This window comes from Zingiber officinale, chromosome 1B, assembly GCF_018446385.1.
Source record: "Zingiber officinale cultivar Zhangliang chromosome 1B, Zo_v1.1, whole genome shotgun sequence".
In the NCBI taxonomy this organism is placed as follows: Eukaryota; Viridiplantae; Streptophyta; class Magnoliopsida; order Zingiberales; family Zingiberaceae; genus Zingiber; species Zingiber officinale.
This window is the reverse complement of record NC_055986.1, coordinates 140546230-140562706: the sequence shown is the minus strand read 5'-3', so window position 1 is coordinate 140562706 and position 16477 is coordinate 140546230. Positions and strand designations below refer to the sequence as shown.

The 16477-nt window shown below is 37.7% G+C and overlaps 1 long non-coding RNA gene across 1 annotated transcript; it reads left to right on the top strand.

Annotated features, from left to right (window-relative positions):
• Window positions 1-121: 121 nt before the first annotated feature.
• On the top strand, window positions 122-3785 carry LOC121982385. The gene is made up of 3 exons (XR_006112091.1): window positions 122-496; window positions 733-872; window positions 1239-3785. It is a non-coding gene; the product is annotated as an uncharacterized LOC121982385 (long non-coding RNA).
• Window positions 3786-16477: the final 12692 nt, after the last annotated feature.

Here is a 16477-nt window from a genome sequence, read left to right as displayed (position 1 = left end):
ACTCAAACATCTAAAAGTTCGGCTCAGCTCGACTCGATTACACCCCTATTCCGACGTGCCAATTTCCATCTCAATCCACCCATTTTTTGCTTCATTCACATTCTTCCTTTCTTTATTTCCCCTTCAGACATCTAGCCCTAAAATGAAGTTCAGTTCCTTAAAAATTCTCCTTTCTCTTCCTCCCAGTGAGCCGGCGAAGAGAAGAGATTCATCAGACCCAAATTGCTCAGTGAAGGAACTTACCTATTGGAGTGAAATTGCGCGGCCCATCTCCCTTGCCCCCCGCAAAAAACACAGTGAAGGAGGCTTCAAACCCAACGAAGGATTCAGCTCATCTCCCTTGCATCTCCCTTCAGGTTACTCTGATTTGTACACTCCAGCCCCTTCTTTCCATCCCTTCAGTCGCAATTCTTAAATGAGTACCCTCCCTTCAAGACGATCGAAAAATTCGAAGTAGCAGCAAGCTCCCCTCAAAATTCAGGGCTACAACATCCGGGTATATATTAGATTATTCAATCTCTTATTTATTGGGTTGGAAAATGGTTGAAAATTAGGTTTCTTTTGGTTTGAGAGTGCTATAACATTTGGAATGGCTGCTGCGTAGATGAAAGTGTCTACACTGATTGAACATTTTTTTTAGGTTTCTATACATTCTGCCTCTCTGTTTCTTAACAACAGTAAACAAGTTATGTTTAAAATATTTACTTGCCCTAAATTTTTATATAATTGCAGGTGAAGAAAGTGTCATGGAATAAGGCAAAAAAGATTCAAATGAGGCAAAGAATAACAACAAGCACGTGCATAAAGACCCATCTAGTTTAAATGAAGTTAAGATTCTTGAGATTAGAATGACTTTTTCATCTGAAGAGGAGGTTCGTAATTTTTATAAATCCTAAGCTCAAAATGTTGGTTTCAATATTTCCAAATTAGATGAAAAAAAATGAGATCATGGAAACAAAAAATATTTCTCTATTGGATGTGCCAGACATGATAAGATAGTATCTCAAGTAAAAAATATTTTATACCCTCACCCTTTTGCTAAGACGAATTGCAAAACTAAGATTAATGTTGTTATTCAGAATGCTGAAAGCTTTGTGATAAGTAGTCTCTACCTTGAACATATCTTGAGTCCGGGAAAGTCACGACATTTTAGATGTAATAAAGTATTGGATTCTTTTACAAAGAGGAAAATGATCAAGTTTGAATAACTTTGAGCAAAAGTTTTCATTCATTTGCAGTCGAGGATGGAGGCATTGAGAATTTGTCATTCAACGAGAGAAAATGTAGAAATTATATTTTAGAAGCTAGAAGGTCGAGATTAAGGGGTGGAGATGTTGAAGCCTTGAGTAATTATTTTTTCCGCATGCAAAGTCGAAACTTAAACTTTTTTTATGTTCTTGATTTAGATGGAGAATCTCGAATAAGAAATGTTTTTTGGGCAAATGCAAGATGTAGGGCTGTATATGATTACTTTTCTAATGTCATAACTTTTGATACAACCTATTTGACTAATAGTTATGATATGTCATTTTCTCTATTTATTGGAGTGAATCATCATGGTCAAACTATTTTGCTTGGATGTGGATTAGTATCAAGCAAAGATTCAGAAATATTCATATGGTTATTCAAAGACTATAATCATAGACCATAATCATAGACCAATGTCGTGCTATGACAATTGCAATTGCAGAGGTATTTTTAAATTCTCATCATCATTTATGTCTGTGACATATCATGAAAAAAGTTCTAGCAAAATTAGGTGGTCATGCTCAGTATAAAATGATAAAGAAACAATTGAAGAACATTGTTTATAACTCACTTACAATTGATAAATGTGAAGAGACTTTGGATGAACATGATTGATGGATTTAATTTGGAGAACAATGATTGGTTGAAATTTTTGCATGAAGAATAGAATAGAAGGATACATCTATACGTTAGGGGTGAGCAGTCAAACTACCAAATCGGCCAACCTGCTCATACCGACCCAAACCAAATTGAAAAAAAACTCCGTCGGATATAGGGCCGGATGTAGGGTCCTAATATTACATTATCTGATCTAGTAGGACCAGATAATTTTTTACCCCAATAACTGAACCAACTCGATCTGCAATCACCCCTACTTGTAGCAGCTACTGTCGATCAGTTGCTATACGTTGTAGCAACTACTACCGATTAGCTTCTACAACATATAATGAGTAATGTCTACTATCATTTTAAAATATTTTATTTTTTTGTTATATTTATATTTATATTTTATATTTCATTGGATATAGAGTTGGATATCCAAATAATTGATAATCCGTTGGATATTTGATACATAAGAACCGCCGGATATAGGATCCTGATATTGCATTATTTGATTTAGTAGGACCGGATAGTTTTTTACCCAATAACCAAACCAACCCGAACCGCGATCATCCCTAGTATACGTCAAAGATAATTTTTGGGCAAGCATGTCCACATCTCAAAGAAATGAAAGTATGAATATTTTTTTTTTTATGACTACATCCATTCTAAGGCATCCTTGAAGCAATTTGTTGAGTAGTATGATAATGCTTTGAAGAAAAAGATTGAGAAGGAAAAATTTTTGGATTTTGGTTCTTTTTAATTCTATCATACCATTAATAACTGGTTATCTTATTGAAAGATAATTTCAAAGTGTTTATACTAACAACTTATATAAGTTGTTCCAAGATGAAGTAAGAGGGTTGATGTTTTTGCAATATATCATTGGTGAAGCAAGAAGGGACAACTTTGATATTTGAAGTCTTAGAAACTATGGTGGGAAAAAATGGAGAACCCCTATGAGAAGTTTTCTTTAGTGTACATTACACTGAATTTGATTGCCAAGTGAAATATCTATGCCGTTTATTTGAGTTTCAGGGAATTCTATGTAGGCATGTGATATCTATGTTGATAAAAAGGTTCCTATGAATTATATTATGGACCGATAGAGCAAAGATATTAAGCATAGATATCAAAGTATCACTAACATCTATGATGAATATGTTTATCATGGAGAAAGACATTGAAATAAGCTTCTTACTCCATTGATACAAGAGGTTCAACAATTTGGGATAAGAAATAAAGACAGTTGTTCTCTTTTGACAGAAATCTTGAAAGCAACATGTGAAAAACTATTTGCTATTCATATTGATCATTCAAGGGCTGAAAAAGATTGCAGTTCGTCGCCATTAACTCAAGATGGTAAAAAACTGAATGAAGTATCTAGATTTAATATAAAAGTGATACACTCTCCAGTAAAAATCCAATCTTGAGGTCATCCACCCATAAAGAAGGAACAATATAAGATAGAATAAATTATGAGGAAATCAGTTGTAAGGGCTCAAAAGAAAGTTTAATTTATTATGGTTTGGCAATAGATAATTATTGTTCAGTACCCATGACATAACTTTTACTTTATATACTATTTATTATTTATAGGTTTTATTATAAGTATGTAAAGGTGATTTGTAGCTAAAGATCTCTGCATTGCAAAGACTTTGTTGTGCATAGGTGTGTGATCAACTTTCAAATAATATTTGTCTTTTGTTATATGTAAGACAACATTAGCTATTTGAAATTTTTTGTACTTATGGTAATATGAGTGCCTGAAGTGTATCTACTAATGTAGTTTGTGTATTGTATGTTTGGTTGATTCAATCATGTGGAGGCAGTGGTTGTGGCTTGAATTTTTAATTTTCTAGTTGAAATCTGTCTTGCATTAGAGTTCTGAATGGGGTGTATAAAATATATTAGTATAAAATGCTAATTTGATACTTAGATTTTTCATGTATTTTTGAACCGCCATAGTTTTTTTTGGCAAAACAATAATATTTCTCCGTGTAATAGAGCATATGTTGCAGTGATTAGTTGTGGTTTTTTCTTTAAAAAAGCATAGGAAAGAATAACATTGTCGTTTGGAAAAAAACTACTTCCAAGCCATTTTTTCAGCTAAACAACTATATTTCTCCTTATCATACATATCTGACAATGTTTGGTTGTATTTTTTTTTTCCAAAAAGCATAGGAAACAATAATACTTTTGTTTTAAAAAATAATTATTTACAAGTTTGTTTTTTTTTTTGCAAAAGAAAACTTCAAAGGCATAACAACCATATCTAGTAAGCATAATGTACAATTGAACTCTGGCAAGCAGAATTTTTTCACAATAAAAAAAGTGTTGACAAGCTATATTTGGCAAGTATAAGAGCCATAATTGGCAAACATATTACAACCATTAAGTAGATTGTACTTCCAGAATTACATTTATTTATCATATTACCACACTAACACTAATTAACCACTATTTAACCAGATGGATTAACAAACAAATTAGGTACATAGCCAAAAGAATCAAGTTCACAATCACTAATACCAAGATCAATCTCAGTACATTCCAATTTTTCAGATAATGTCTATGATAAGAAGTGTGTTCACTTCCTAACCTTGACTATATTGAGTCTACTCTTGCCAACCTATTAAAATATATATGACTGTTGTCTTCATCTAACACAGTATTGATCTCACCCACTTTAACTAGCTATGATACTTACATCCATAATAGAGTCTTCTTGGGTGACTCCAACTGAGCGAGAAAGTCACATGCTCAGTGTTTGGAGATTTACGTAGTTGGCTGCAGTATAGAGCATGCGGCCAGACCCGAAATCAACTTCGAGCCCAAAGGTTTAGAGGGGGTGAAAACACCCCATGACGATGCTTTAATAATTAAGGATGTTATAGCCAATTATAATATTTCTCGTACTTTTGTTGACACAGGAAGCTCAGTCAACATCATTTTCAAGCAGGTGTTTGAGTAGTTGTAAATAGACTCGAGTGAGCTTCAACCCATGGTGACTCCCTTGCACGGATTCATGTGTAATGAGGTCCAATTGCTTGGTCAAATAAAGTTGGTCATATCCTCAGGGGAGAAGCCCCTAGTGAAGACACGTCGATCGACCTTCATAACAATGAGGTCCAATTGCTTGGTCAAATAAAGTTGGTCATATCTTTAGGGGAGAAGCCCCTAGTGAAGACATGTCGATCGACCTTCATAGTAGTGGACGCGCCCTCAGCCTATATTGGCATTTTGGATCGACCGACCCTGAATGAGTTTCGGGCAGTAGTCTCTACCTTCTGCTAGAAGATAAAGTTCCCCGTAGATGATCAAGTTGGAGAAGTCAGAGTAGACCAACTAGTGACATGTAAGTGCTATATTGATATAATAAAAACTGATGCTAACTCCGCACGGAAGATGCAACAGATGGAGGTCAAGACCATCTGGGAGGTACCACCCACTCTGATTTTTGAAGAAAAGGGGAGTCCAGATTCAACCAAGACAATCAAAAGTTGTTACGCAAGTGGCGGCCGACCTACCTCCAGAACTTAAAAAGGAGTTTGTTGCGTGCCTTACACGTAACAATGATGTTTTTGCCTAGAAGCTCGAAGAAGTGACTGGGTATCTCTAATGGTCATGGAGCATGTACTACATGTCTATCTAGATGCTCGGTCAATCAAGCAAAGAAAGCAGGATTTTGGGGCAATCAGAATAAGATCATCAAAGAGGAGGTGGACAAATTACTAGAGGCAGGTTACATTTGTTGGAACCCCAAGGTGTTTTGATGTGATCAAACAAGTTAAGTTAGGTCCTATTTTGTCTAACCCTTGTGTCTAACTGTGCAGGAGCTTAGGAACACAAGAAGTCGAGCGGAAAACGCGGCTAGCGAGAAGGATGGCACGGGGAGAGAGCCGACGGGCTCGATGCGTCCGAGGGACGAGGTGACCGCGGAAGAGTACATCAGTGGACGAGAAGAACGTGCGCGGCGTTCGAGGGACGAGAAACCGAGAAGGAAGGCTGCTCGAGGAGAAGGCCGGAACTTGGGTTCGGGTGAGCCCTATTCTGGATGGTCGAGATCACCCAAGCTAACGGAGCCAGAGCGAACAAGACCCGGACCGAGACAAGCTGAATCGGAGATGAAAAAGTCAACTTCTGTTGACTTTAAGGCTCGGGGCACCCGAAACCATTTCGGGCGCTCGGAGCAGCCCGGGGCGCCCGGGATGAAGTTTTTTGACCAGATCGATTCTAATGCGATCTGAACGTTAGGGGATAAAATTTTATCCCTGGAGGACGCCTGGAACCCCTTCGGGGCGCCCCGACCAGTGCTATAAATATAACATTGATCTGCACAGTCAAGTCAACCAACTTGTAATTCATTTTCTCTGTGGTTTCTATTCTTTAGTACTGTCAACACTGTAAGAGGCTACTCCGTCCAGAGGAGAATCAGATAGTGCGCCATCTTTACCTTGGATTAGCAATCCTCTGATTGCAAACCAAGTAAACCCTTTGTGTCTGAGTTTATTTCTAATTAGTCTCTTTTTGTTTATTATTACAAGTTCTTTTAAATTAGTTGAATATTCGAGAAAAGTTTGTGATTTATTTTTGTAGGGCAATTCACCCCTCCCCTCTTGCCGGCCTCCAAAGGGTCACAAGTGGTATCAGAGCGAGGCGCTTCAGGAGGACTAACCGTCGATCGAATCAACGAGATGGCCGGACCAAGCATCGTTCCATCAAAATTTGAGGGGGACTTCGTAGACTGGAAGCGACGTATGGAGGTATTCCTAAGAACTGATTTTGAAATTCGGTTTATTATGAAGTATGGTTTTGTAGCTCCGATGAATCAAGATGGCCTGAGAAGAAAAAGAAGAGAGTCATTGGACAAAGAAGGAGTAGAATGAGTATGTAGCGAACAGCCGTACAGAATATCACCCACTGAGCGTGTTGCCGCCTCAAGAGGTCAACTGCATCGGAAGCTATTCATCTGCTAAAGAACTCTGGGAGAAGTTCCTAGAACTCCACGAAGGCACGTCCGAAGCGAAGCTTGCTAGAAGAGACATCCTCCGAAACAAGCTGATGAACATCCGTCTGGAAAAAGGTGAGAAGGTAGCCAATTTACACGCGAAGGTAAAAGAACTGATTACTGGTCTCGAGAACCTCGGAGAAACGGTAACAAATCGGGACACAATACTCTATGCACTCAACGCGTTTCCCAGAACTTCAGAATGGTCATCAATCGTCGACGCTTACTACATTTCGAAAGACCTGGGGGTAAGTACTTTAGAAGAACTGTTCTCCACTCTTGAATTGCATGAAACCAGGTGTGCAGGAACAAAGGAATCAAGCCAGATTATCGCACTAAACGCAACCAAGAAGGATGAACCCGAGTCAGATTCAGAAGACGATCAGGAAGCATACATGGTAAGGAACTTTAAAAAGTTTTTTAGATCTAATAAATTCAAAGAAATGCAGAATAAAAAGAATTCAAGAAATAGAAGAAGGATGTGTTGCTACCAGTGTCAAAAGGAAGGACACCTAAAAGAGGATTGCCCAGAACTAAAGAAGGACAAAGGCAAAATTCCCAAGAAGCACAAGAACCTAAAAGCTACTTGGGACGACACTTCATCATCTGAGTCCGAGATTCAAGAATATGCCAGGCTAACACTGATGGCAAGCTACGAAGGGCAAAGCACATCAGAACCTAGCATCGATGAAGGGGGAGCGACCTCAGATGAAAGCAGCGAAGTAGGGGGAGATTCAGGCTTCAAGTCTGATATGGTAAGTGAGGTATGCCTCTTACCCCCTGATCAACTTTACTTTGGTATTAAGGCAATGGCAAAATCCATGTGTAAATTAGAAAATAAAAATACCAAATTAGAAAATAAAATTTTAGAAACAAAAAGAATTTTAGCAAAATCATGTCTTATAGAGGATTTAGATAAATTGAAAATTGAAAATGAAAAACTAAAAGAAGAAATAGAAAGATTGAAAAAGTCTAATGGTTCAAATATTTCTACTTTTAGAAATTATAGAGGACTAAACTGGTATTATAGATTTCACCAAAATTAAATTAGAAAAATATCAAAGGCCTATGTACCTAGAAAATATTTAATTAACCCTGTAGGAAGGAACCTCTATTGGGTTCCAAAAACCTGTTTAATTTAAAATTAAAATTAGACTTAGCTTTTTCAGCAAGGAAATTAAACAACTAATTTCTTTATGAGGCTTTGTCTAAGGAAGTGGTTGTTGCTCCAATAACCAAGAAGGCCTAGTACCTCGCCACGACCTGGAAGCCAAGTATCGAAATGAAAAGTTTAATTGACTAACTGATAAAACATTAATTTAATTTACTTAATGCTTTAAAAGAGTTATTCAATTTGTGTTAGAAAATTTTTTTTATTATGAAAATTGACTTAGAAATTTTTTTATAAAATTTACCTTAGGATTTTTTTTCCTAAGAATTTTTTATGATAACTGCCTTCGAAATTTTTTTATGAATATTGACTTAGATATTTTTTTAAAAAAAAAAATTAGAATTTTTTTTTTGAAATTGTTTTTAAGACTTGCCTTAAAAACTTTTTTTACCTTAGACTTGTTTAAGAACCCTATTTTTTATGTGATCAAAGGGAGAGAAGTATGTTAAGTCTAGGGGGAGGTATATAATTGAAAAATATTTGGACTTATTTGCATATTAACTGTTTTTATTGTACCTGTTTTACCCTAACTTAACTTGGGTTGTTCACATCAAAAAGGGGAAGATTGTTGGAACCCCAAGGTGTTTTGATGTGATCAAACAAGTTAAGTTAGGTCCTGTTTTGTCTAACCCTTGTGTCTAAGTGTGTAGGAACTTAGGAACACAGGAAGTCGAGCGGAAAACGCGGCTAGCGAGAAGGACGGCACGGGGAGAGAGCCGACGGGCTCGGTGCATCCGAGGGATGAGGTGACCGCGGAAGAGTACACCGGTGGACGAGAAGAACGTGTGCGACGTTCGAGGGACGAGAAATTGGGAAGGAAGGCTGCTCGAGGAGAAGGCCGGAACTTGGGTTCGAGTGAGCCCTATTCTGGATGGCCGAGATCACCCAAGCTAGCAGAGCCGGAGCGAACAAGATCCCGACCGAGACGAGCTGAACCGGAGACAAAAAAGTCAACTTCTGTTGACTTTAAGGCTCGGGGCGCCCAGAACCATTTCGGGCGCCTGGAGCAGCCCGGGCTCCCAGAACCCTTCCGGGCGCCCAGAACCCTTCCGGGCGCCCGGGATGAAGTTTTTTGACCAGATCGATTCTAATGCGATCTGAACGTTGGGGGATAAAGTTTTATCCCCCCGGGGCGCCCGGAACCCCTTCGGGGTGCCCCGACCAGTGCTATAAATATAGCACTGATCTGCACAGTCAAGTCAACCAACTTGTAATTCATTTTCTCTGTGCTTTCTATTCTTTAGTACTATCAACGTTGTAAGAGGCTACTCCGCCCAGAGGAGAATCAGATAGTGCGTCATCTTTACCTTGGATTAGCAATCTTCTGATTGCAAATCAAGTAAACCCTCTGTGTCTGAGTTTATTTCTAATTAGTCTCTTTTTGTTTATTATTACAAGTTCTTTTAAATTAGTTGAATATCCGAGAAAGGTTTGTGGTTTATTTTTGTAGGGCAATTCACCCCTCCCCTCTTGCCGGCCTCCAAAGGGTCCAACAACATTTCCCAAGTTAGTTGGCCAATGTTGCCTTGATGTCTAAACTAGGAAATAAGTGGAGGGTTTGTATCGACTTCAGAGATCTTAACAAGGCCTGCTCGAAAGATTATTATCCATTGCCTCGCTTCGACCAAGTGGTGAACTCCACCTCCGGATGTGAATTTGTCTGTATGTTGGGCACATATCAAAGATATCATCAAGTTCTGCTCGCCAAGGATGACAAAGAGAAGGCTAGTTTCATAACTGCTGAAAGTATTTATTGCTATAACATTATGTCGTTCGGTCTGATGAATGCAAAGGCTGCCTACCAATGACTCATGAATAAAGTGTTCTAAAAATAGATCGAGCGGAATATAGAGGTGTACGTAGATGACATCCTTATCACATCCCTCTAGGTGACCGACTTGTGTGCCAACGTGGAAGAAACCTGCCATACTTTAAGGCAATACGTGTAGGATCGAGAAGCGCTATAGGGGGGGGGGGGGTGAATAGCGCTCGTTTTAAAAATAAAAATCAGAGATAGGCAGCGGAATAAAGACACAACAAAACAATCACAAACACCAAGAGTTACTTGGTTCGGAGCGTATAGCGACTCCTACTCCAAGGCCTTCACGTGAGAGTACTTTCGATGGACAATCACTAATTAATCAAAAGAAGTACAAGTATAATTATTACAAGTAATTATAAAACTTAAAGTATACCAACTACTCAGAAATAAAGATCTTTAGCACAGTGGTCGTTGGGCAGTTTTTGAGCGTTGAGGAAGCATTTTCATAGCAACGCAAAGAAACGAAAGTTGCTTGGAATGTTGTTGTGAAGCATCTAGTTGAGTTTGCCTTTTATAGGTTGTTGAAGGCGCCTTCAACCTCCATGGAAGGTGCCTCTAGCTTGTATTCTATCCCTAACTTTGCGGTGCCGATAAGCTCCGCTTTCTATGAGCTTCATCGTTCGAAGGCGCTTTTAAGCCCCATGGAAGGTGCCTTCGCACCTTGCTGCGCGAGGTCTTCGACCAAGGTACCCGAGGCGCCTCCAACAACCCCAGAGGTGCCTCAAACACTGTTCATCTGAGTTTTTCTTGTGAAACTCCCTTCTTGTAAGGCATATTAGTCTACAAATAAAGTATACCCTAGAAAACAAAGTTATCACAATAAAATATGAATAATAAATTATTTTGACAGTCTCCGGACTGTCCAATTCTGACTTTGGGTTTTGCTGAAACTCTAGGTCGAATTGATGCCTACTGTTCCCTCTTCGAGGAATGCGTCCTCACCTACTCCTCTAAGGAGAGTTTACCTTTTTTCAGACTGGTCCTCCAGACTGACTAGACTTTTTCCCAGAGCCTGAGACTTCAAGACTTTCCCACTGGACATCCAATTTCTGACCCGTCCAGTCTTTCACCTAGTCCACGACCACTAGGATTTTCACCTAGAGTCCTCAACTCTAGAATTTCGTCCAAAGTGCTCGACCAGCCAAGACATTCCACCTAGAGTTACCACCCCTAGGACCTTCCACCTGCCTAATTACAGCTAGGACTTTTGCCTAAGAACACTTAGGACTTTCCTGCAAGCTCATTCAAACTTGTTAGATAACAAGTAACATTAACTTTGAACCCTTTGCCATTATCAAAACATAGGTTCGATTGTATGATGCTTCCCGCACCAACAATCTTCCCATTTTTTATTATGGCAACACAATTCATAGTTAAGTCAAATATATAGCAATAAGTATGAAAGAAAATGCAATAATAAAAACATGCAGAATATAGAACAAGTTAAGAACAATTTATTTTGATTTGTTAGCCCCCCCTTAAGTTTCTCCTTAATTTGCTCTTAGCCCCCCCTTAATTTTCTCTTTTTCTTAACTTTAGCTTCTCTCCCCCTTTGACATATATCAAAAATACTTTCAAGAGAGTTGAAAATACTTTTAAATAGACTAAGATTTTGAAAGTTTTGAAAAACACTAAGTTTTGAAAAACACTGAGTTTTGAAGAATAAAACACTTAGTCTATATTAAGCTTTATAACACTTAGCTTAAAAAAGATTTTGATAAAAGCTTAGTTAAGTACTTAGCTTTGAAAAGATGGAGAAGCTTAGTTTGAACTTTTCAAAGAAGAGAGAAATAATTTTGAAATTAAAAAATTTTAACTTTTCAAAAAGGAATTTTAACTTTGAAAATAAAAAAAAAAACTTTAACTTTTCAAAGAAAAGAGAAACAATTTTGAAATTAAAAAAAAACTTTAACTTTCTAAAGGAAAAAGTTTAACTTTAAAAAAACTTTAACTTTTCGAAGAAAAGAGTTTAATTTTAAAAAAAACTTTAAATTTTAAAAGAAAATAGTTTAATTTAAAAAAAAACTTTAACTTTTCAAAGAAAATAGTTTAACTTTTAAAAAAAAATTTAAATTTTCACTCCCCCTGGATTAATGTCAAAATTTTTTTAATATCCTAGAGTCCAAGCATAAGTGTTTAAAGTAAAAAAAACTTCAACATAAACATCTTGTTTTCCTAACAAAATGTCTAACCTTTAGCTACTAGCTGTTTTACCATGAGGTGTAGTAGCTTTCACTTGGTTAGTCAAATTAAGTAGGTGTTCCAGTTAGTTTGACTAAGCATGGATAACTTAACTTGATTAATTTGATTTTTCTATTTATTGTCCAGACTTATGTCGATGTATAAACATAAGCATTCTGAAGTCCGGGCTACTCCCTATGTATCTCACACCATTCCAAGTGTTTTTCATACACAAGTAAGGTAATCCTAGTGTACTTGTGAGATGCTCTAGTTAAAACTTGGGGGTATATGTTTTCTAGGGGAAAAGTCCTAAACTATTTCTAAACTTTGAAAATACTCGTAAAACTAGGAGTTTTGAAAATAATTTTCCTAGAATTTTAAGACATGGTTTTGAAAAAACTTAATAAAAGGAGTGATTTTGAAAAACTTTAAAATCTATTCTACTATGCACATACCTAATTGTCTTCTAAGTGTCTTGAACTCAAGTTCAGGTAAGAGTTTTGTAAAAATATATGCTAGGTTTAATTTGTATTCAACATAGTCAAGTACATTATCATCCCTAGCTATATGATCCCTTACAAAGTGATGCTTAACTTCTATGTGTTTAGTCCTTGAGTGGTGCATTAGATTTTTGGTTAAGTTTATTGAACTTATGTTATCAATTAAGATTTTTGTATTTTTATATTCTAGTTGATAATCTTTTAAAGTATGCATCATCCATAATAGTTGAGATGCATATTCCCCCATGACTATGTATTCTACTTCAGTAGTGGATAAGACAACACAGTGTTGCTTTTTGCTGAACCAACTTACTAGGCACTGACCTAGAAGTTGGCAGCTACCACTTGTAGTTTTTCTATCTAGTTTACACCCAACATAGTCTGAGTCAAAATACCCAACTAGGTCAAACATGCTAGTCCTAGGGTACCAAAGTCCTACATTTAGGATTCCCTTAATGTATCTGAGTATTCTTTTTATATTGGTTAAGTGTGATTCTTTTGCATATGATTGGTATCTAATATATATACCTACTACAAATAAAATATCAGGTCGACTTGCAGTTAGGTATAATAGACTTCTATTGTACTCCTATAATATTTCAAATCTACAGACTTTCCTTCTAAGTCAGAATCAATTTTAATATTAGTTGCCATTGGGGTATTTATATTTTTAGAATTTTCCATTCCAAATTTTTAATTAATTTCTTAGTATATTTGGTTTGAAAATATGAATTTCTTCTTTTGTTTGTTTTATCTGTAAACTTAAGAAAAAAATTAAGTTATCCTATTTGTTGGTGCGGGAAGCATCCGACGATCGAACCTTAGTTTTGATAATGGCAAAGGGATTCAAAGTTAAGTTTAATTGTTATCTAATGTGTATGACTGAGTGTTTCAGGAAAGTCCTAGCTGCGGTTAGGCAAAAGGAAAACCCTAGGAGACGGTAATCCTAGGTCCTAGGGGGTGGTAACCCTAGGTGGAGAAAAGTCCTAGCTGCGGTTAGGCAAAAGGAAAACCCTAGGGGGCGGTAACTCTAGGTCATAGGGGGTGGTAACCCTATGCGAGAAGTCTTGGCGGGTCGACGTTTCGGGCAAAAATCCTAGGGGGTGGTAACTCTAGGTTAAAATTCTGGTGTCGCGAACCGGGTAGAAGTCTGGATGGGTCGAGGACCGAACATCCAGCATGAAGACCGGAAGCATCGGACGCTGAGCAAAAGTCCAGTCAATCTGGAGGATCGAACTGGCAAAAGGTAAAATCTCCTGAGTGGAGTAGGTGAGGACGCATTCCCCGTAGAGGGAACAGTAGGCGTCGGGTCGACCTAGGGTTTCCGGTCGGAAACCTGAAGTCAGACCCCGACAGTCCGAAGGCTGTCAATTCATTTGTTTATTATCTTTTGTGTTCTAACTCTGTTTTGCAGGAAACTAACACTTTTGTGCAGGGTTAGTACTGACCGGGATCGGTCGACCGAACCTTGGGATCGGTCGACCTAACGTCCAAGCTACCAGACCAGGTTCGACCAGGGATCGGTCGACCGGACCTCTGGATCGGTCGACCGAACCTGGGATAGGTGTCGACTGGATCAAGCCGAGGTGTGCGGGTCAGAGGAGACTGATCGGTCGACCGAACCTTGGGATCGGTCGACCGATCCCAGGGATAAAGTTTGACCAGATCCAAGTCCTATTTCCAATCATTACAATTGGGACTACTAAGCCTTTTCTATAGTATGACTACTAGGGGATTGAAAAATATTTAAATCCTAAGAATCAAAAAAATATTTGGTCAAGATCAACTCCTTAAAAATCCTCATGAATTTTGTATGCCATGATAGTGTGGACGTATACAAAATCGAAGAGGAGATTTTATTCATTAATTTTATTATCTGGTCAACTTTACTTTATGACGAATAAAATTAATAGTTGATCTGTCTTTGATCAAATATTTGGTCAAAAACTTTTGAATTTTAAAAAATATTGATTCCTCCAACAATATTATTTAAATTCACTAACACCTCAAACACCGTGAATTTTGCATGCCACGTTAGTGTGGAAGTATACAAATTCAACATTTGTAAAAGGAGGGTTTTAACCCATTAATTTTATTATCTTGTCAACCTAACTTTTTGACAAATAAAATTAATAGTTTGTATCATTTGGTCACACAAATAATAGCAGTGACTCCGATGGGGAGGATACTATTAGATGTGTCTAAGTGTATACCATTACTTGACACTAAGTCCATTAATAAGATTATGCCCCTTCCGTTGGGGAAGATCACACGCTCTTAATTAACTTCCTATAGTCATCCAAAATTGGAAGTCTGTTCTAGTGATCCACAAACAAGCTCATCCGTTATGGAGGAAGGCACTCAGAGCCAACGCGCAAGCTTGTTTGCATCACTTACAAACCAGTAATGGAGACCATGGGATTTACTTAAAAATCCCTCTCTCACTTAGTTATTTATAAATGAGGAATTTTAACTATGCTAGCCTACTAAATATGTAAACTAACATGCACACACAGCACAATATAAAAGCAATAAATAGAAAATCTAATTTTCAACTATTATGGCTTTTATCTCTAGTTGTCCTCCGTGTGTTGTCATCCCAAGCTGCTGCCATATTTGGCCACTGCCACCGGGTCTAGCTGTCGCATCCATCTTGCTCCTAGTTTCGCTGCGCCTCTGGTCCTTAGAAGGTTCCACGCTTTGCAAGATTCGATCCGTGACATAAATAGAATTTTACATTTTGATCCTATATTCCATAAAAGGAATGTACATGTATCTAGATAAAAAATAAAATCCTAATAAAACTAAATACAGCTCCTGCTGTATTTTATAATACAATCATGCACACACAATAAAATGCCCTTGACATGTCCAGGGTCGATCACACACATAATAACTATAAGCCATAATAGTTGGACCCTGCATCCACAAAGTTAGCACATCCTACTATTATCCTGCCTAAATTATGTATGACATGTGCATAATTAAACTAATACCAAATACACAGAGGCAAAACCCTAGCTCTAATACCAATTGTTGGTTGCTACTAGGAAAACCTAGAGGTTCCACTGTACAAAAATTTTGTACAAAGGTCTGAACCTTTTCCTAGCTACCATGTGTTCTTTTAAATTAAATTTTGGATCACCTGCGGAACTTAACACATTTGATCCAAAACTTAATCTATTTGTTCTTTTAGGTTTTGACTTGGATCTCCTGCGGAACTTAACACGTTCGACCCAAATCACCTTAAGTTATTAATTCCATTAAATATTAATTTCCATAATTGGTTCCCAGTACTGACGTGGCGAGGCACATGACCTTCTTGGATATGGGAGCAACCACCACCGACTAGAAAACCTTTTATGGAAAGCTAATATTTAATTTCCTAAAATAACTTTAGGTTAACCGAAAGGAACAATCAAATCACAAGGAAAAATAAAACAAAAGAACACATCATCGAAAAACATATTCGAAATACTAGAATCGTAAGCCTCTTGTATTTGGTATTATTTCCATAAATAACTAGCATGATGCGGAAAGGAAAAATTACTAGTTATGCCTTCTAGAAAGACCTCTTGATCTTCTACCGTATTCCTCTTCTAACCTCGGACGTTGTGTGGGCAACGTTCTTCCGAGATGAGAAACCACCAATCACCTTCTTCTTCCTTGCAAGTTTCGGCCATCAAAACATCTTCTAGGATGAAGAGGTTCGGCCACCACCACCATGCTCCAAGGGATGCTAGAAACGAGGCTTGCTTTCTCTCCTTCTTCTCCTTCCTTGATCCGGCCACTAACAAAAGCTCCACCAAGAGATAAGTTTCGGCCAACAAGAGGAGAGGAGAGCAATAGGGCCGCCACACCACCAAGGAAAAGAGGGAGAAAATAGAATAGAGTCGTTAGCCTTGAAGCCTCCTCTACCCCTCTTTTATAATCCTTGATCCTGG